Source organism: Thalassophryne amazonica, chromosome 5 (genome assembly GCF_902500255.1).
Source record: "Thalassophryne amazonica chromosome 5, fThaAma1.1, whole genome shotgun sequence".
Classification (NCBI taxonomy): Eukaryota; Metazoa; Chordata; class Actinopteri; order Batrachoidiformes; family Batrachoididae; genus Thalassophryne; species Thalassophryne amazonica.
In genome coordinates, this window is record NC_047107.1 from 76,588,908 (window position 1) to 76,611,012 (window position 22,105).

Consider the following 22,105-nt stretch of genomic DNA (forward strand, 5'->3'; position numbering starts at 1 on the left):
CAAGAAGAAGTGCAGAGGCGACTGTCCAGGAACGCAAGAATGCGAGCGCTTTTTCAAATGTTAATGGATGAACACAAAGTTAAATGTCGGATCATGGTGTTAAAATGACTGCATGAGCCGCGGAAGAAATAAAGCCAGTGAGAGGAAGCGCATAGGTGACTGTCCAGGAACCTGTGGTTCGGTTCAGGCTGGTCTGGTGCATTTAATTACTCTGGAACACAGGTGAACAGCAGCCTGGCCCATGGCGTACACCAGCCGGACTGTGCAGGAGCGTCTTTTATGGACTGTGTTTAAAAAATGTGACAACATCTTGAATGGGTGCTGTGAATTGAAAACCCACACTTTAAAGGGACCAAGTGTGGGAGAACTGGAGATTTGGACCAAACCCATGCCTAAATGTGCACCAACATCGCGTTACATGGCGCTACGTGGATCATATGTGGCTTGACATGGATCATATGCAGCGACACAAGTCATTCGAGGCTGGACGGGGCTCAAATGAGAGGTCGGCCGTGGCTCATTAGAGGCTGATACCTGGCATATGTGAGGTACAGAGAGGCAGATAGACACGCCTTAGTAGCGAATACGTGACAGATTAAAACGTGGATCATTCTTTGAATAATCACTGACACCCATGCGTGGCTCATTATTCATGACTTATTATTTTAGTGGGTTAGTCTATTTTTGACAGACTGTAGACAGTAACTCAACATCAATAAATGCTATCAACTTGTAAGACCAAATTCAAAACAGCATATAACAAGGATGAACAGGTTAGTTTGAGGTGTACTTTGATACAGCAGATCAATCAAAAAAGCAACTTTGTTCTGCAAAGGTCACATCTCATAGATGTGTCTGCTCCACCCTTCACATCAGCATCAGATAGTATGTTACGGTAGAAATTACAGTGAGAAACATGACACCTAGTATGTAGGCAAATATGTAAACACAGGCCCAAATAAGTAAGTCCCTTCGGCTGCTCCCTTGTTTTCACTTGGGGTCACCACAGCAGATCCAAGGTGGGTCTGCATTGGCACACACAGGCCCAAATATACAACAGAAATCAAAAGTTAAACTGGTATTAAAGAATGGATAGCATGTGTGGCTGAGGATGGTGCCAGAAGTTTGAAAAAGTACTGCAAATTAGTGGTGACTGCCTCATAAGAGTGCCTTGAAACATTTATAAACTTTTGAAACACTGTGATTCGACCACTGATCCGGAAACCACAGGAAAAGGACATCACATACTGCACTGCACTTGCCTGAGCACAGGTTCTGTTAAATATTTCTTTTTCATCTTTTAATAATGTTCCATGGCATGTTACACCCTCAAGTTTTTATATGGCTGTATTAATATGCCTGACAGCTGAATAATAACAATAAGAAACTACACATTTCACAATGTTCTCCAGTGGTAGTGACGATGTTGACAGCGGTCAGTATTCATAGCTTTGAAAATCTGTGGACTTTGCTACTTCTCAAGAACAGCAGCTTTTCGTTGGGTCTCTACACACCCAATGGCATGTTCTTTATAATGCTTTATTTTCAACCAAAAAGTAGTACTGATCAACTCAGAAATGGAACACATTAAATGTAATGTTCATTCATAAGTACACAGTGTATGCAGTATAACGGTAAGAGAGTTTTGCTTTGTTGGTTCAAACTTATCAACTTAGCAATCTGTATAATAGTACAGCTGTTAGCCAGAGCAGCTAGACCATGTTTTAAATATCTTCAAACATACCCCTAATGCATGACGAATATATCATTTATTACATGTATTGCTGAAATATTTTGTCAAACAACAGAAATTCAATAGGAAAGCCTCTCACAGGGATGAACATATGAATGAAAAGGTCACAGAAAATAAAGTGAAAAAGTTAAGGAAAGGAGTTAAGGAAAATAAGGATTGTAAAAAGGTGATAAAAATGAGATGTGGAGTCCAAATGAAAAGTCACTTTAAAGAAGAAATAAATTTTGGATTTGGATACTCCACTAAACTTCCTGTAAACAGAGGAGTCCTACAGAGATAAAGATAGGGATGTTCACTCGTACAGTGACCACCAATGTTGAACAAACCACGCCAACAACAGGAGGTAAATGACAGGTCAGAGGTCATAGCTTGCAGGAGGAAATGACATCAGCAGGAAGCATGAATAAACAGTGGGGGATAATCACCCGATACAAGCAATGACCTTGCAAGGGATTAGCAATGGTATTATCTCTCAAATACATAGATGTGGAGAAATGAGAAAAGAAGTCACCTTCCAAAAAAATGAGTGTGAAACTTCCTTCAAGTTTCATACTCATTTACAGGCTTGGACTGGTAATCTGTGATTTTGGGCATTTGCCCGGTGGGTCGCTGCACGTTTAGACGTGTGTGGGCCGGCCGTCCCATATTTATAGAGATTATGGAAATATACAGTGTTCTTGAACTGCGTGGCTAACAAGACAAGGAAAATCCGTGATTGGTGAAGCTACAGCATTTAATCAGTGCAACTGCAGAGCCACTTCCTGAATTTGTGTCAAAATAAAAGTTCTGTAGTGTTTCATACACGGCGCAGTCATTCTAGGTTTCAGTTTTGTTTCCGTTTGATCACACAACGGAGACTTACATCGAGCACAATGATTGACATGACCAACAGCCAATGACAATGGAGAAGCATACAGGGTGGCCAATCAGATTGCAGGAAGAGCAGGCGGCCGCTTCCGCCCCTGTGAATGGATTGAGTCCTCTGCGCCTGGACTTCTCTCCGCTCTTCTACTGATACAAGGTTGGAATCTTTTCTTTTATCTTAATTAACTGTGCTTTACTTTTGTTAATCTTTAAATGCAACAGCTACGGACTTCAGCTCCTTAATTTGCTGCTGTGTGAATCCTAGCAGTGGTTACACATTACCTCTCTCTCTCTCTCTTTCTCTCTCTCTCTCTCTCTCTCTCACTCACACACACACTTTGGAGACAAAAACTTTTTTTCCGCTTGTGTGCTTTTGCTTCCGTTTTGTCAGACCCGGCGCCAGAAAAAAAAAAAAAAAATCACAGGGGGCGGGGTCCCCCCCAAAAAAGTGCGCACCGGAGGAGACGTGCGCTCCTGGAAAGCTCGTGTATTTACGCTGCACCGTTGTAAGAGACTGACTAAGAGTGAAGAGTGATGACAGTATTTTTTTTATTATTATTATTTGAACGTATAGACCCTCGGTCAAGTGATCTCCTGCATACCACAGAGTCAGTGTTCTGTCGAGATGAGATGCGCCAACTTTCGACACTCTGAGCTGTGACGTACTTTCGCATTGTCCAATAGGAATGACGCATCGGGCCAAAACATGGAAGACTCGTGGCAGAAACCACTGATCTCTACAAAATGGATTGGACCAATCCGATTGGTGCAGAAACCACTAATCTGTACAAAACATTAACGTGTGACAGGACTGTTCATTTAGAGAGCAGTTTTCTGAAGAAAAATCACTGGAAATGTTTTTTGTTGTTGTTACCTCAAAATTTCTGATTACTGTTAAAAAAAGTTTAGAACACTTGTAATTAAAACAGGTAAATAAATCAATAAATGGTTCTTTAGAAACCTTTCATCTGTAAATTAAAACCACCTGTTATTTCAGATTAGATAATTTCTTGTTTAACATAAGGAACCTCAGACATTTATTTTTAGACAAATAAAATAACATGGAAACTTGTATATTTTTTGAAGTCTGGTAGATTATTTATATCTTATTTCAGCCAGAAAAACAAACACTAAATAAATAAAATGTTTATTATAAATGCAAAAGGAAATAATTTAACAATGACTGCAGTGTGATTGTAAAGTAGGATTTCTGTGACATAAACCTCATGATGTTTTATATATATATATATATATATATTTATATATATATATAGTCATGCAATTGCCTTTAATGTTATCAGGATGCCCCCTCGTGGTGCCGGGTCCGCGTTTTGTACTATGATGAAGGTGAAATGACAGTGAAAGTGTGTGTTTAGGTGTGTGTTCATGGTGTTTAGGTGTATAGTATTTGTTCACTGGGGGTTCGGTATGGACGGGTGGGTGTGCATGTTTGGGGTGGATTCGTCGGGCCAATAGTGGGCTGGTCCAGAGGAAAAATGCCAGGGCCAAAATTTGTTCCCAGTCCGACCCTGCTCATTTATGACAAATACTCAAGAACAAAACAACAGTGTACATAATTACAAAAATATAATGCAATGCTAAAATACCCTCGGTTGTATGAGCATAAAAACAGGAAACAGAATATGATCTTTTGACCATTGAAAATAGGTCAAGGTTAGCCATCTTTGCATTTGTCGAAGGTCTGTGTCCCAAGAATGCTCCCTGTTAATTTGAAGACCCTGGCAGTGATAGGAATGGACTTATGTTCATATGTGTGATTGGCAAATGACAAAAAAGCAGGAAACCCAACTCTTTAATTTCATCTTTTAGGGCCCCTTCACACATCTTTTAGGGCCCCTTCACACATATCACGAAAGACACAGAAACCAGAAGAAAATCCGTGAACCAAACACGAAATGGGGAACCACAAATTCAATTCAATTTACTGAACTTACAGAGCGCCAAATCATGACAGCGTCATCTCAAGGCACTTCACAGGAAACAACTAAAAAACAAAACAAAACAAAGCAAATGAAACCAAAAGATCAAAGAGCATAATTGAAAGATTAAAAGTGTAATAAAAAGAATAAAACACATAGTAAAACCATATGTTATTCATATAAAATAGAAAACAAATGCATCTTCAATTGCAACGTTAAAGTCTCAACAGAGACCGACTGCCTCACTAACGCAGGCAGATCATTCCACAGGACCGGGCACGTAAGAGAAGGCTCTATTTCCCGCAGACTTTTTATTCACCCTAGGGACACAAAATAATCCTGCGTCCTGTGAACGCAAAGCCCGGGCCCGTACGTAGAGTTCAAGTAGATCAGCCAAATAGAGCGGTGCTAGTCCGTGAACAATTTTATAGGCCAGTAGCATGAACCATCCACCTGTTGTCGTGAGGGATGCACAATCGCACAGGCGTGCACAACACATCGGCAACGGTTTTGTGCACGCTTGTGCGCGTACACGAACACAGTGCGAGCAGCTGGGGTGTGTTGCACCACATTGCGCCACTGATGTGGAGAAAAATAAAATAAAAACCAGCTGTATAAGTAGTGAAATATCACTAGGTTGATATAAATAATAAATAAAAAGGGACGCAATACAGAACCCTGCAGTTAAATAACCTTGGTTAAACAAAAAAAATAAAAAAATGAATGCCACTCGCGAGATTCGAACCTGTAATTTACAAAAGCTCAGATGACCAGACGGGGACTTTACCACTGTACTACAACCACTTTCTTATATCAGGAGCATAAAACGCCTAAAATCAAAAAGGAGATACACATACTTTTTTTAAAAAAAGAGAAAAAAAACGCCGTTTGTTAGAGCGCATTTTTGGTGATACGTGACTGAAAGTGGCGTAGTTGTGCCACTGTTGGCACACGCACATGTGCGATACACATTTGTGTGTGTCACCTGCAATTTGGCCGACACCTGCTGCGAGAGGAATTGAATGGGCTCTCACAGGACACTCTCTGTCTTTCAGCCAGTGGTGTGCACAAATAATTGTAGCGACAGGTGTACGTGGCGTTGAAGGCAGTTCCAATTTTTCACGAATGGCATTCAATTCCTCCTTTGTGCGCTAGTCGGCTTCAATGGTGTTATGTGTTAAGGGGCCCTTAATAATGTTCCATGGCATTTACACCCTCAAGTTTTTATATGGCTGTATTAATATGCCCGACAGCTGAATAATAACAATACGAAATCATACATTTCACAATATTCTCCAATGGTAGTGGTGATGTTGACACTGGTTAGTATTCATAGCTTTGAGAAATCTGTGGACTTTGCTACTTCTCAAGAACTGCATCTTTTCTTTGGGTCTCTACACACCCAACGGCGTGTTCTGTACAATGCTGTGATTGGCAAATGACAAAAAAAGCAGGAAACCCAACCCTTTTATTTGTTATTAATGTGAATTTTAGTTAAAATGTTTAGCCTATCTTCTAGTCCATTGTTTTTTCTCATCCTAATTTCAGTGATTGATTTATATCTATAGGTATTTATATAACGGCTGAGTGGATCCTTGTCATTTGATTGGTGGTTTGTATGTGACGTGACATGAATTATTCATTCGATTTCCCGCACAAATTTGGTTCCATACATTTTGTACAATTGCACACTGTGAACCCTGCCCACGCACACACTAGTGGGAGCGGTGTTTAGCTAAATATGGCAGAGTTTGTTTTGCTGATGGACGAAGATTTCAACGAGCTAATTGACGGTGCTAATTCTTCTAACACGCACACAAACAAATCCACTACACCATAAGCCATCTGGAGGCTTATGGCGTAGTGGACTCCACCAGGTGATTTCACTGATTAATATCACATTGAGCAGATGGAATCAGTTAATCAGTGAAATCACCTGGTGGAGTCAGTGGCTGCAAAGAAAACCTGCACCCTCTTAGCCCTTTCCGCAACAAGTTGCCCACCCCTGATCTACAGCTTATATTTGAGGAATAGTCATAGCCTATGCAGCAACAAAAACGTGCAAACAAAGAGAGCAGTAAATAAAGCTTGATAAAGAACTGGACAATATTACGAAAGCACTCAACAAATCAACAGACTCTGTATTGCTACAAAGAACATGTGCGCGACAGGCCACGTTGGATAACTTGTTAACTCAACAAGCCAGGAGTACTCTCTCTTTTTCAAAACAGAGGATATATAAACAGGATGATAAACCCAGCAAATAATTATCTCTTCTCATTAAATCCAAATCAGGACCCTAAGTGAAAGTTTCTGTGTTGGATGGGAAAGGTGCAAGACATCACGACAACATAAATATCAACAATACTTTCAGTTTTATGTACAGCTATATGAATTGGATAGATTGGAAGATGCACAAAAAGAAATTGGACTATTTTTGGGGAATTAAAAACTACCTACTATCTCAGAATTTGTAACTCAGGCCATTACAAATTCTACAAAGGGTTCCAGCATCTGCTTATCGACCCCTTTTCAGAGATGCTGGAACATTCTTTTCAACTTGGCAGCCTTCCCAAATCACTGACACAGGCCAACATAACCTTTCTTTTTTTTTTTTAAAGGCAAATACCCTGAACACTGTGCACAATATAGACCAGGGGTGGGCCGCGAAGGCCAAGACACTACAGGCTTTCTTTTCAACCAATCACCTCTGCAGGTGAGTTGCTGATGAGCTTCTCCGCTGAACATAAACACCTGATCATTAATTAAATCACCTGCTGAGGTGATTGGTAGCAAAGAAAACCTACAGTGTCTCGGCCCTTCATGGCACATGATTGCCCACCCCTGATATAGACCAACTGCCCTTTTAAATCAGGATTTCATGTTGTTAGCTAAAATACTGGCACTACAGTTGGAGAAGGTTTTGCCATACATTATCATGGGAGACCAAACAAGATTTATGAAACGCTCATCTGCTGCTCTCCAGTCTGTTTGTTATTTTATTGTTTTTAATTTATGCTGTTTTTGAATCAGAGGCACTGCGGGCGTATGATCGCCAAACTCTGCTGGATCTCCAGCCCCTGGTTCGTGGTGCGGTGTGGTTATCGGCGGTGGACAGAACTTTCCGCCCCCATTTTTTATCAGAGGTGCTGGCTTTTCTGTGCCGTGCTCTTGCACTGCCTTTCGGCCGAAAGCGCATTCGTTGCAGCGGGAGACGAAGTGGACATCTGGTGAAGCTGAAGCCCTGTTTGGCTTGCTGTTTGGCTTCTGGATGAGCTGTGCACAGAATTCTGGCAGGATCTGTGCTGCCCTGGCACCTTGTGGATCCAGATAAAGCCTGTGTGGTGCCACTGGTCAGCTCTGAGGACTGTCGGCCCGGCCGTCCACATCTTCGCCAGATTGATGTGCGCCAGTGGCGCTCTCAGAACCTGGGCTTGCTTCGCCGGGTTCCGAACAGTGAGACTGTCATCCCTACTGAGGTCCTTACCCTGGGTCTCCTGAACATCAGATCACTGTCATCGAAATCTTTGTTGATTAATGATTTAATCATGGATCATCATTTAGATATGATTGGCTTATGTGAAACCTGTCTCAAACCCACAACTCTCCTTCCTCTGAATGAGGCCTCCACCAGCATACACACTTAGTCACGTGTTTCGTGGTGTGAAGCAGGCGGAGGTGTTGCTTTTATTTACAAATCTAGGTTTTCTTTATTAGCTGTTAGGGGTCACATATACGAGGTCTGTTAGAAAACTATCCGACCTTTTTATTTTTTGCAAAAACCATATGGATTTGAATCATGTGCGCTTGCATCAGCCAAGCTTGAACCTTCGTGCGCATGTGTGAGTTTTTTCACGCCTGTCAGTTGCGTCATTCGCCTGTGAGCAGGCTTTATGTGAGCAGTGGTCCACCCCTCTCGTCGGATTTTTATTGCGAATAAAATGTCTGAACGATTTGGAGCTTTGCTGCATCAAATTTTCCAGAAACTGAGAGACACCTCCAGGTGGACACCATTCGGAAAATTCAGATGGCTTTCAGGGACGATTTTATGGGGATTACACAGATTAAGGAGTGCTCCAGCCGGTTTAAAGACCGCCCACAGCGGCTGAGAGCGCGGCGCACTCCGAGCGCCGATCGACAGGCTAAAACCCCGCTGAAACAACCAGATCACTTCCAAAGTGAAGGCTTTGTTGATCCGGGACGTCGTCTGACTTCCACAGAAATGGCAGAAGACGTGGACATCAGCACTTTTTTGGCACATTCCACTGTTACAGGAGTTTTCGTCATGGAAAGAGAAGCGGAGGGATGCGCCACGGAGCCGCTCATGGCCCGGGACAAAAGCACCTCCGTGTTGGTCTCACAGGACATCTTTCAGATGGCTTTCAGACGGCTTTCGGTGGCTTTTCAGTCGTGTGACTATCCGAGAAATTGTGGATGAGCTGGACATACCAGAACATGTCCTGTGAGGCTTCATTATGGCATTGCTTTGCGCCATGCGGCTCCTTCCCGACGCGCAAATTTCTCCGCTCCTCTTTCCATGACAAAAACTCCTGTAACAGTGGAATGTGCCGTTCATTTCCAAACTGAACGCTGTGTTGATCCGGGACATCGTCTGACTACCACAGAAATTGCAGAAGACGTGGACATCAGCACTTTTTTGGCACACTGAGACAGACGTGCGGAGAAATGTGATGTGATGACGTATGGTTTTTGCAAAAAATAAAAAGGTCGGATAGTTTTCTAACAGACCTCGTATAATTCCTTTGAGCATCTGACTCTCCGTTATGCCCATGATGCTAAGTACTGTCAGGGTCATAAAACTGGAGCTCAGCTATGTTATTCTGTCACTGTTTATAGGCCCCCTGGCCCATATTCTGATTTCTTAGATGAATTTGGTGCGTTCATCTCTAGTTTGTCAACTAGTGCAGATAACATTTTGATTATTGGTGACTTTAACATTCATATAAATAAGCCCTCTGATCCCCTTAGCAAATCATTTATGCAAATTGTGGATGAATTAGGATTCTAGCAATACATTCAGGACCCAACACACATTAGTGAAAATACCCTGGATCTGGTTCTTGCATGTAGGTTTGCGGTCACAAATATTGACATTTTGCCTCTCGTATTTATAGTCTCTGACCATTCACTTATCAGGTTTACATTTACGCTGCCACGTTTAGTGGAACAACAATCTTGTCTACTACTGCGGCATCGTATTAAACCCTCATCTATGACTGAACTAGAGACTAGATTACCTGATATTTTAGCTTTGAGTCTGGAGAATGCTAAATCAGTAGACAGCCTTGCAGATAGTCTAAATTTAGTGCTTAAAACTACACTTGTTAAGATTGCACCTCCTCTTTTAAGGCCACGCCCTCCTAAGGCACAGTCACCTTGGTTCAATGGTTATTTGCGTGACCTCAAGCAGAAGGCTAGAAGTCTGGAACGGAAATGGCATTGTTCCAAATTAGAGGTGTTCCGCCTTGTGTGGCGGGATGCTATTTTAGATTATAAGCATGCACTACTGGCCACAAAGCAGGCCTATTACTCTGATTTGATCAGTAAAAACAAACATAACTCAAAGTTCTTGTTTGACACGGTCGCATTTCTTATTCACGGGCAGCCACCTGTTCGTCGTTCTCCCTTTTCAGCGCAGGATTTCTTGAATTATTTCGAGAGGAAAATAGAAGATATTAGGCTGAGCATATGTCAGCATGCCTCGGCCCAACCATTAAAACCTGCTATGGAGTTGGGCACTACTATTGAGGTGTTACCTCGATTGGCAGAATTTAATAGTATTCCATTAGGTGTGCTGATGAAAGCTGTGGCGTCTACAAAAAGCACAACCTGTTTATTTGATCCCATACCAACAAAACTGTTTAAGGACCTGTGGCCCACTCTTGGGCTGACTGTGCTGGAAATTATCAATCTGTCATTACCCTCTGGATCTGTTCTGAAATATTTTAAATCTGCAGTGATTAAACCATTACTTAAAAAATGTAATCTTGACCCTAGTGTATTGAAAAATTACAGGCCGATATCAGATCTATCATTCTGTTCCAAAATTTTAGAAAAGGTAGTTTCACGCAGCTTGTAGACCACCTCACTGAGAATGATCTTTTTGAGCCGCTGCAGTCTGCTTTTAGGAAATATCACTCCACAGAGACAGCGCTCACTAAAGTAGTGAATGATCTTCTGCGAGCAATGGACTCAGACACCACTAGGGTTTTGGTGTTGTTAAATCTCAGTGCTGTGTCTGATACCATGGATCATTATACTTTGCTCGATAGGTTGGAAAATTTTTGGGGGATTACAAGAAGTGCCCTTGCCTTTGTCATATCTGTCCAGTCATTCTCAATGTGTCTTGTATAATGGCACTACCTCTGACCTTGGTGACATGAGATTTGGGGTTCCACAGGGTTCTGTTTTAGGCCCCTTGCTTTTCTCCTTGGGCGTATACTGTGGAGTTTTGGGATTGCCTTTCATTGTTACGCTGATGATACTCAGTTGTACATGCCGATAACTGCGGGAAATCTCACTCCCATAAAATCCCTGGAGGACTGTTTCTATCAGTGAGAAGTTGGATGTCTAGTGACTTCCTACTTTTAAACTTTGATAAGACTGAAATGATGGTTCTTGGTCCAGCGAGACATCGGCATCAGTTTGACCAGCTGGCACTCAGCCTGGGTTCATGTGTCATACATGATACGGACAAAATGAGGAACCTTGGGGTAATTTTTGATCCCACATTGTCTTTTGACCTCCACATCAGGGATGTTACTAGGACTGCTTTTTTCCATCTGCGAAGTATAGCGAGGATCCACCCCATCCTGTCTATGGCTGATGCTGAGACCTTGATTCATGCTTTTGTTTCTTCTAGACTAGATTATTGTAATGTTCTATTTTCAGGGTTACTGTAGTCCAGAATCAGGGGTCTTCAGCTGGTTCAGAACGCCGCTGCCAGACTTCTGACACGAAGTAGAAGGTCTGAACATATCACACCCATTTTGGTATCTTTGCACTGGCTCCCTGTCTCTGTGAGAGCAGATTTTAAGGTTTTGTTATTGACTTATAAGGTTATTCATGGACTGGCGCCATCTTATCTAGCTGATCTGGTGGAACTTTACGTGCCAGCCCGGGCTTTGCGGTCGGAGGATGCGGGACTTCTCTGTGTTCCCAGGGTGAAGAAGAAGTCAGCGGGTCAAAGAGCCTTTTCGTATCGTGCACCCACCCCGTGGAACAGTCTTCCTGTGACCGTGAGGCAGTCGGAGTCCGTGGACATTTTTAAGTCAAGACTCAAAACATATTTTTATTCTCTTTCTTATGAATAGTTTTTATTTTTTTTATTTGTTTTATTCTTTTACTTTTACTTAATTCTTTTAATTATGTATTTGAAATTTTTTTTATTCATTTTTAATAATTTATTTAAATTTTATGTTGAACTGTTTCATGTAAGGTGCCTTGAGATGGCTTTAGCTGTGATTTGGCACATTATAAGCTAATTAAATTGAATTGAAATTGAAAATGATAGATTTGATATCGGCCGATAGTTTTTCAATACACTAGTGTCGAGATTAGGTTTCTTAAGTAATGGTTTAATCACTGCAGATTTGAAACATTTAGGAAAAGATCCAGAAGTTAAAGAAAGATTAATCATTTCCAGCACAGTCGGCCCAAGAGTGGGCCTTAGGTCCTTAAACAGTTTTGTTGGTATAGGATCAAATAAGCAGGTTGTGCTTTTTGTTGACATTATGAGTTTCATCAGCATGCCTAGTGAGATACTATCAAATTCTGTAAATCTAGGTAATACCTCAGTAATGGCGCCCCACCTCAATAGCAGGGTGTAGTGGCTGGGTTAAGGCATGCTGGGATATGTTTAACCTAATGTCTTCTATTTTCTTCTCAAAGTAATCCAGGAAATCTTGTGCTGTAAAAGGAGACCGAACTACAGGTGGTTGTCCATGAATAAGTGCTGCCACCGTGTTGAACAAGAACTTTGAGTTATGCTTGTTTTTGTTGATCCCGAATGCATTGCTGAAATCCTAATGCATCCTTGTCAGGTTTTGTGCATTTGGGTATTCAGATTACTCCAAAGTTTCATCAAATGTTCAAAGCTAACTTTAACCCTCTCCTAGATCTCTTAGGAAAGATCTAGATAGATGGACTTCACTTCCCCTCTCACTACTCAGTGGAGTGTCTATAATCAAGATGAGTGTTACGTCAAGACTGCTGTACCCCTTCAAGTGATTTATTTCCTTATATCAAACAAGGTGCAAATATTAATAGCTGGTTAACTGACTTTATATGGAACAAAAGAAAACCAAGGCTAAAGATATCAAAACTGCAACTACATAGTTCAAATGGAGGTCTGGATGTCCCAAATGTTAAATGGTATCAATTTGCAATACAACTAAGGTTCATAGCAGAATGGATCAAAGATGATACTACCTGTGTGTGGTTGGGCCTGGAGAAGTCTCAAACCCCATGGCTCCTTATTAGGTCTTCTGTCGTGTAAGAATGTAAAAACAGCCAGGAACCTTTGCAATAACAACCCTATAATCTGTAATATTTTAAAGGTATGGTTTATGACACAAAAATATGACGGAAGATCTAATTTAACCTCTGTGCTCATCCCGATCCAGAGTTTCCCCGCAGGTATATCAGATGAAGGATATGATGTTTGGACACTTACAGGGATAAAAAAAAAAATGGCAGACTTGTTAGAAGGCTCTACTTTGCTGTATATAATCTCCCTAAAGATCACTTTTTCAGACACACACGAACAAAAACAAAACAAACAAAAAAAACACTCTCAAAATTAACAGCGCAATATCAGCAGTGGAACAATTACTTCTCCTAGGTCCAACCAAGAAAGCCATATCCCATTTTTAAAATGTGTTGAATGAAACTGATGTGTTGAATATAACAAACTCTTAAAATATAGCATAAATATGGCAAAATGAACTTAGTGTAGATATCAGCAACAAGAATGGGATGTAATCTGGGATCATAGAGTGTGTAACCACACAAGAATGCCGCAATTTAAAATTCTGCACCGTGTACAAATTCCTCCCAACAAAAGACATCACATGAACTTTCACCTTTGTGTCTGAAGTGCAAGGCTACTATAGGAACTTACACACACTGTGTCTGATCATGTTTAAAAATTCAACCCTATTGGATGGACATTTTGCCCTGTGACAGACTGGCATCCTGTCCAGAGTGTACCCTGCCTCATGCCCTATGACTGCTGGTATAGACTCCACCCCCACCATCCCCCCCACCCCCCGGTGACCAATAATTGGAGTAGGTGGGTTCTAGAAAATGGATGGATGGACATTTCATAAGGATATGGAAAATATACTTGGAGTGTCTTTGAAAATTGACCCTCTATCACTAATCTTGGGTGGAGTGTGAGCAGTTATGCATGCAGCTGTTAATGTTTTGTGTTCTTCTGCACATCCAAAACCACACATTCCATGCTCATACACCCTCACTGTTTGGATCGAATCCAACTGATAAATCCATCAGTGTTACAATAAAATATGAATATTTCATAAGCTAAAACATTAATTTGGTTTCCCTTCTTGGAGACTTTTGTCTGTCCTGTTAAGTTTACAACAATAGAAGTTTTTCATTATTTTGCTTAAATACTAACAATATTTGGAGCAGTCTGTGTGCTCTTTACTAGACCTTGTATTTACACCAACATGGTCACAGGAGTGCAAGTGGTAGACATTTAGAGGATGCAGGGGATGGGTATGAAAATGACAAGTGTGTCAGGTAGAAATTAGCCACGACACTTGCACTGGGCTTTGCTCCAGTTGTACGATAGCACCCCAGAGTTGCCAAATACATAATTTAGACTGAGATGCGCGTGTGGTACTCCATTATACACATGTAGCCTGAAATGAAAATGTGTACCTGAGCTCACTAGAAACACTTTCAATAAGACTGGTCAATACACAAAGGCAAAAATGTTGAACCAGTGTAACAACCATGAAAGTTCTGTGTTGTGATGGGGCATCTCCCTGAACAGCGCTTCTAAATATGTGAGTGATTCAGAGCTAAAAAGAGCTCAAAGCAGTGTCCTTTCACTACACCCTTTCCAATCTAGTCACTAAGGTATATCACCACTCTCAGAACCAAGAGGGGGTAGGTGAAATGAAAAATAGACAGTTACTGACCATGACAGTAGGATAGAGGAACTAAGAAAGAACAGTAATGCATGAAACAAATAAATGAAAAATAAAGAGAAAAGGAAGCCTCTAGAACACTACAGCTTTACTAGGCAGTTGACACTTATCCACAGGCTGCCTCTGTGCTCGTCCAGGGCAATGACACAGCATATGTATATGATACTGCCCCAAACAAAAACATCCACAGGCTGCCTCTGTGCTCGTCCAGGGCAATGACACAGCATACGTATATGATACTGCCTCAAACAAAAACATCCACAGGCTGCCTCTGTGCTCGTCCAGGGCAATGACACAGCATACGTATATGATACTGCCCCAAACAAAAACCTGTTGTACCTATATACACACACACAGGAACTCATGAGCAAAATAATAAAATGCAATGTGTCATTATAAACATACAATTTACATCCTGCAAGAAGGGACGTCTTCTACAACGTTTACACAGCTCAGCGTTACAGACTCCCATGGCCACACTTAAAGCATGCGGTTATTGCCACAGGAAGTACAAGAATGAGATGACAATGACAGAAAGATGGAAACAGACAACACCAACAAGATGAGAGACAATAAATGGGCCATTTACATCATATCCTCATAAACAATTGTTACTCTGGCTGTCTCCATCTAACACCATGACCATCAAGCAGCTCATAGATCTGATTCTATCGTTTGGCCACAAGCACACTTACGTTCCTGCATAGAGAATAATCTGAACTCTATAGCCATCCCATAGCCATTATTATGTTGAGTGCCATGGAGAGCTGCAGTCTATTCGAGTGCAAACTGAATGACAGGGCGAGTACAAACCTGTCCATCACAGGCCTAGCACACACAGACAGATAATGTATCATAATCACACTGACAGCCAATTTTGCATCTCCAGTATTCCAATTAACCTAACTTGCATGTCTTTGGACTGTGGGAGGAAGTCAGAGAGCCCAAGGAAATCTCATGTGTCGAAAGGGAGAATAAGGCCGCAGGATGGGATGGAACCAACCACCTCACTCAAATGGATTGGATAAAATGGAATACAAACCTCGGGGCGTTGAGAAAAGTCATTATCCTCTCAGTCACTTGTATTACTTGTCTTATACGTTTAAAAACGTTCCACCTGCTGTTGTAACCGATGAGCAGGAGAACGAGTCTGAGCAACCAGAGGAGCAAGAGGAGACTCACGTGCAGCCAGACATGTCTGCACCTCCTCCAGTCCAGCGGAGGAAGAAGCGTGCGCACAATTAAACCCCGCTGCATCGCATTCAGTTTGACTGCTGACACCAAGTCTGCTAAAAGTCTAATTTCAGTGGTCTTCAGCGCACTCCTGCGGGCGTTCCAGCTGCTGCATGTGCCTGATGTTTGGGAAAATGGGCGAGACGAGACCCGCATGAAGCCACACATCTGGCTCTGTCCGTCTCCTCCTCCTCCTCTCTGCGCCACTCCATGGCACAGAGCCCAACTACGCATGCAGTCACAAAGTTCTTCTGAAAAACTGGAGCGATCTGAATTCGGTTGGATCAATATGGGTGTGTGTGGAGACAATCCACCTCATTCACAACGTGACAGAACTTAATGATGCGCTGTTACATGCAATAGCGCGCAACAACACGGAACACTATTCTTGACCATGTGTAATGGTTTCTGATAATTCTCCAGCAACATGTGCCATTAATCGTAATGCGTGGTAACAGGTTGCAGCAGTTCCTGAGGACACCTGACGCCTCTGCCCCGAATCATCACATTCGTGATCAGCGGCCAAGAATGTGTACTTCGTGGCATTTGTGACTTGTCGTCGTTATGTGTAAATGCAGCATTAGATGAGGCATTCATAGTGACTACAGCTAGAAACTTGTTTGCTCGCGCTCCATTGGGGTAAAAATTTGAAAGTAGAAGCAGGATTTGTTGCAGTTTTTGTTCAAAGTTGCGCTCAATGATGTGAAAATGTAGGAAAAATGGTGTCATACAAAGAAAACAGAAAGACAGCAACTGACATTATCACTGACCCTGGGCAGGTGGCCAGGTCTGCACTCTATAGGCGAGCCTGATTCCTCAGACAAGCTGACATGTCTTTGACCCTGGGTGAGTTGCCAGGTCTGCACTTTGTAAGACAAGCTGTTAGGAGGCAAGCCTGCAACTGCTAGTCCATGGGGATTAAGCAGTTTCATCCTGTTTTTGCACTTTTATGCCTTGTGGGCGACTGTAGTAGTACGGCGCCGTGTGCATCTGGAAAGTATTCACAGTGCTTGTCTTTTTCCACATTTTGTTATGTTACAGTCTTATTCCAAAATGTTTGAAATTCATTTTTTTCCTCAAAATTAATGTAACATGTCAGTGCTAGTAAATTTTTCATGACAACACACCTGAAATAAACTCATGAACCTGTTTATGGCCCAGTCACACGGCGATTCCTGAATAAAGGGAAAAAAGTAAAAAAGTCACAATTCGTTGAGAAAAGGTGGACAAACAAGCTTTATCACCGAACAGCCTGCGAATCAAGAGCACAAAAGGGACGAAAGAGGAACAAAACAAAACCGAAGCTAACGCTGATCTTGACGCTTTAAAGGAAATGCACCTGGAGCCACAGCTGGAGCAGTGTGTGCCTGCATCTCTGTGTCCCAGGACTCGACGCTGGGACGCAGCTCATAGCGCCTGAGTCCTGGAGAAACTGCCAACAGAAGCTGTGGAGATCTGTGCGCACGTCGGTGGACGCACCTGCTCTTGTTCCTCGTCCAGAACAAAAGAGGGATCATCTCCTTCATCATCAGAACCCTCACCCTGGGTGCTCCGTCTTGCTCCAATTAAAAAAAAAAAAAAAAAAAAAACACGCTGGTGTGCGTGACTGCTCTATCACTGTATTACATTACTAAGCCATATGTATTGATTTATAACAGAAAATTGTCAAAAGGGAGAACAAATATAAATGTAAAGATGACTGAATATATCAAACAGTAAACTGATCAGTCCATGTGAACACGCTTTGACTCCCCATGTGCAGTTATTCCACGAGCTGCCACTGATCCACAACATGAATTCTGCCTTCCAGAACAGCTATAATCATTTGAATTATCTACCTGTTGCCACATGTACATAAGGGCTGGATTGTCATTCCTACACTCATGTTGTCATATTTAATAAAATATATTAAGCGCATGCAGGAGCTGCTGCCGCCGCTGAGTTCGGGTACTGTTGGAAATTATACAACTTTTTTGTTGTTTCAAATTCAGCAGTTGCTTGTGGCAAAATAATTAATTGTATCCACACAAAAGATTAATTCTGGCCTATATAAGGTGCCTGAGCCCAGTGAAGCTGACCCCCCACTCAGATAAAAAAAAAAAAAAAAAAAAATCTAAGCAAACAGGATGAGTTTGCCCTGTAATTCCCGATGGTACATGAACTCAGCAGCAGCAGCAGTGCTCAGAAACAGCTTCTGCACTGTGTGAAAACATTCAGCTGGTAGAACGAAGTCAAACTAAATGCTAGCGTTACTAAAACTAAGAAAACGATAAAAAAAAACATCAAGATCGACAGCAAAACAAAATACAGCCAAACTGAGGTTATCAAATTTTTTGACAGTTTAAAAATCCTGACAAAGCGCCAGCTGCAGGAATTAAGCTGGGCGAAGGTTAAACGATGCCAACGAAAGTCAATGAAGGTCCAGATTTCTTGTTTTGTTTGGGCTTCATTGCCCTTCATTATGTGCCGTGTGACCGGGCCATAAAATGTAATGTGTATGATTTCCTTCATGCACATTATACTGTGTGAGGTTCTATTGAAATCCATGAAGTGGTTTGGATCAGTTGTTCTTACAAGACTCATAGGCAGATGGACAGAGTAATTCCTATTACCCCTAACACACACACTTGTTTGTCCTTTGTTGTGAGGGATAAAATAGAAATGTATTTTACAGATCAGAAGAGAATACTTTTACTTATATTTGTAATCTTAAAAGGTATTTAGTGATTTCAGGGTCTCATCACAATTTGGACTGTTCAGTTTTATTCTGCAATGGCCGTGCAGTTTACAGTTTGCTGACAGAAACAACACTATATTGGCAAACTGACATTATGCCAGATACTGTAATGCTTCATCAGAATTATTTGTCTGCTGTACACAGTATGTGACATTCAAGGTAAACAAGACATTTTTGTCATGTTGTGGGGGGAAGCAGTTAATGGTGGATCTGTAAGCCCATTGTTGAACATGTTTGCACCTCTGGTTCCATCACTGTGTCATGCAATCTGCACTGGGGCAAAAATATCAAGCACAGCAGATTAAAATATTTGCAAATAACTGATTAGCAGTAGTACTGGTGGCACTGTGCATTATGCTTCCATGAAATTATGGTCCCAAATCTTTCTACTCTACACAGAGTTAAACCTAAAATATCAGATGCTACTCTCTCCCATCCCAAAAAGTTGAGTTTGAGTGCTGAGATTTAATAGTGTGCATGAGGGATGATATTAGCATGAGCTGAAAACTGTATCTGTAATATGTGAGCACTGCCTGTGTGTTTGTGCATCACTGAGTGTAAATGCAAACTGGTCTTGCATGGATGTAATCCTTGAAGCAATTGTGTGTGTGCGTGTGTGTGTGTAACCAGTAAGATGGTAGACAGTGTAAGCCCCAGCCTTCACAGCTTAAGCCCCCCTCACTTTTTTCCCCATAAGGATAGACCACAGGGCTTAGATGGAGAAAGACGAGGATAGGACAATATATGGAAAATAATTCAATTTCAGCCTCTTCGCACTGTACTCCAATCTGCAAATACCACCACAGGCTGATGTAAGGAAATGGAAATCTCAATTTATATACTCAGCTACACACTATGAAGAATCTGCAGATTGGAGCCCTATGGAAGTATACTTATGCACTTGAACAGTGGTCCTTCAGTTAAATGCCTCACCTCTGTTGGCTCAAGTCCAGTCTCTCTAGATGCTGCTTTTTCACATTTTTCTGCTCACTCCTTAGCAGTCACATTCTCAATTTTCCTGTATGTATCAATCAATCAATTCAATCAATTTTTTTATATAGCGCCAAATCACAACAAACAGTTGCCCCAAGGCGCTTTATATTGTAAGGCAAGGCCATACAATAATTATGTAAAACCCCAACGGTCAAAACGACCCCCTGTGAGCAAGCACTTGGCTACAGTGGGAAGGAAAAACTCCCTTTTAACAGGAAGAAACCTCCAACAGAACCAGGCTCAGGGAGGGGCAGTCTTCTGCTGGGACTGGTTGGGGCTGAGGGAGAGAACCAGGAAAAAGACATGCTGTGGAGGGGAGCAGAGATCGATCACTAATGATTAAATGCAGAGTGGTGCATACAGAGCAAAAAGAGAAAGAAACAGTGCATCATGGGAACCCCCCAGCAGTCTACGTCTATAGCAGCATAACTAAGGGATGGTTCAGGGTCACCTGATCCAGCCCTAACTATAAGCTTTAGCAAAAAGGAAAGTTTTAAGCCTAATCTTAAAAGTAGAGAGGGTGTCTGTCTCCCTGATCTGAATTGGGAGCTGGTTCCACAGGAGAGGAGCCTGAAAGCTGAAGGCTCTGCCTCCTATTCTACTCTTACAAACCCTAGGAACTACAAGTAAGCCTGCAGTCTGAGAGCGAAGCGCTCTATTGGGGTGATATGGTACTACGAGGTCCCTAAGATAAGATGGGACCTGATTATTCAAAACCTTATAAGTAAGAAAAAGAATTTTAAATTCTATTCTAGAATTAACAGGAAGCCAATGAAGAGAGGCCAATATGGGTGAGATATGCTCTCTCCTTCTAGTCCCTGTCAGTACTCTAGCTGCAGCATTTTGAATTAACTGAAGGCTTTTTAGGGAACTTTTAGGACAACCTGATAATAATGAATTACAATAGTCCAGCCTAGAGGAAATAAATGCATGAATTAGTTTTTCAGCATCACTCTGAGACAAGACCTTTCTGATTTTAGAGATATTGCGTAAATGCAAAAAAGCAGTCCTACATATTTGTTTAATATGCGCTTTGAATGACATATCCTGATCAAAAATGACTCCAAGATTTCTCACAGTATTACTAGAGGTCAAGGTAATGCCATCCAGAGTAAGGATCTGGTTAGACACCATGTTTCTAAGATTTGTGGGGCCAAGTACAATAACTTCAGTTTTATCTGAGTTTAAAAGCAGGAAATTAGAGGTCATCCATGTCTTTATGTCTGTAAGACAATCCTGCAGTTTAGCTAATTGGTGTGTGTCCTCTGGCTTCATGGATAGATAAAGCTGGGTATCATCTGCGTAACAATGAAAATTTAAGCAATACCGTCTAATAATACTGCCTAAGGGAAGCATGTATAAAGTGAATAAAATTGGTCCTAGCACAGAACCTTGTGGAACTCCATAATTAACTTTAGTCTGTGAAGAAGATTCCCCATTTACATGAACAAATTGTAATCTATTAGACAAATATGATTCAAACCACCGCAGCGCAGTGCCTTTAATACCTATGGCATGCTCTAATCTCTGTAATAAAATTTTATGGTCAACAGTATCAAAAGCAGCACTGAGGTCTAACAGAACAAGCACAGAGATGAGTCCACTGTCCGAGGCCATAAGAAGATCATTTGTAACCTTCACTAATGCTGTTTCTGTACTATGATGAATTCTAAAACCTGACTGAAACTCTTCAAATAGACCATTCCTCTGCAGATGATCAGTTAGCTGTTTTACAACTACCCTTTCAAGAATTTTTGAGAGAAAAGGAAGGTTGGAGATTGGCCTATAATTAGCTAAGATAGCTGGGTCAAGTGATGGCTTTTTAAGTAATGGTTTAATTACTGCCACCTTAAAAGCCTGTGGTACATAGCCAACTAACAAAGATAGATTGATCATATTTAAGATCGAAGCATTAGATAATGGTAGGGCTTCCTTGAGCAGCCTGGTAGGAATGGGGTCTAATAAACATGTTGATGGTTTGGATGAAGTAACTAATGAGAATAACTCAGACAGAACAATCGGAGAGAAAGAGTCTAACCAAATACCGGCATCACTGAAAGCAGCCAAAGATAACGATACGTCTTTGGGATGGTTATGAGTAATTTTTTCTCTAATAGTTAAAATTTTGTTAGCAAAGAAAGTCATGAAGTCATTACTAGTTAAAGTTAATGGAATACTCAGCTCAATAGAGCTCTGACTCTTTGTCAGCCTGGCTACAGTGCTGAAAAGAAACCTGGGGTTGTTCTTATTTTCTTCAATTAGTGATGAGTAGAAAGATGTCCTAGCTTTACGGAGGGCTTTTTTATAGAGCAACAGACTCTTTTTCCAGGCTAAGTGAAGATCTTCTAAATTAGTGAGACGCCATTTCCTCTCCAACTTACGGGTT

The 22,105-nt window shown here is 41.5% G+C and overlaps 1 protein-coding gene and 1 long non-coding RNA gene across 2 annotated transcripts in view; one reads left to right on the forward strand and one right to left on the reverse strand.

Annotated features, from left to right (window-relative positions):
• The window catches only part of fbxl17 (F-box and leucine-rich repeat protein 17), a 762,124-nt gene that overhangs the window by 173,544 nt on the left and 566,475 nt on the right, over positions 1–22,105 (reverse strand). The window lies entirely within an intron of this gene.
• On the forward strand, positions 4,289–18,587 carry LOC117510736. Its single transcript, XR_004560807.1, has 3 exons — positions 4,289–4,381; positions 10,258–10,268; positions 18,575–18,587. It is a non-coding gene; the product is annotated as an uncharacterized LOC117510736 (long non-coding RNA).